The sequence below is a fragment of the Chrysochloris asiatica genome, unplaced genomic scaffold (assembly GCF_000296735.1).
Source record: "Chrysochloris asiatica unplaced genomic scaffold, ChrAsi1.0 scaffold00278, whole genome shotgun sequence".
NCBI classification, from domain to species: Eukaryota; Metazoa; Chordata; class Mammalia; order Afrosoricida; family Chrysochloridae; genus Chrysochloris; species Chrysochloris asiatica.
In genome coordinates, this window is record NW_006408796.1 from 3,322,909 (window position 1) to 3,323,380 (window position 472).

Sequence of the window (472 nt, forward strand, 5' to 3'; positions counted from 1 at the left end):
AGGACTCCAGGTAGAGAGCCGGACACCAGGAGGACACACAGGTTCCAGAGCCTCGTTCCAGGGCTCCGGAGAATCCGTGAGTGCCCTTGAGGGAGAGGGCGCGGAGGGTAGGGCGAGCTTTCTGGGCAGTGGCGGTTACAGTGCCAAGTCCCACGCGCCCTGCCCCACGTCCTGCTCCGGCGCGCCCAGGGCGCTGGCTCCTGCACACCTACTCCCCCGCGAGTTTTAGGTCCAAGCCTCACGCCCTCACCAGTCCAGCGCGGCCGCATACCACTTGCCCACTGGCTAACGGCTTCCAGACCCAGGGCGCGGGACCCCCCACCCCCACCAAGCGCACGCCAGAGCTGCAGTGCCGCGCCCTTTGGAGAGCGGTAACCCAGCCCCGGAATCGACGTGAGCAGCCCGGGGCGGGGTCGGGGAATCCCCCCCACTGCCCGGCTCCTCGGCACTCAGCCCCCACCTTGCCTGAGGT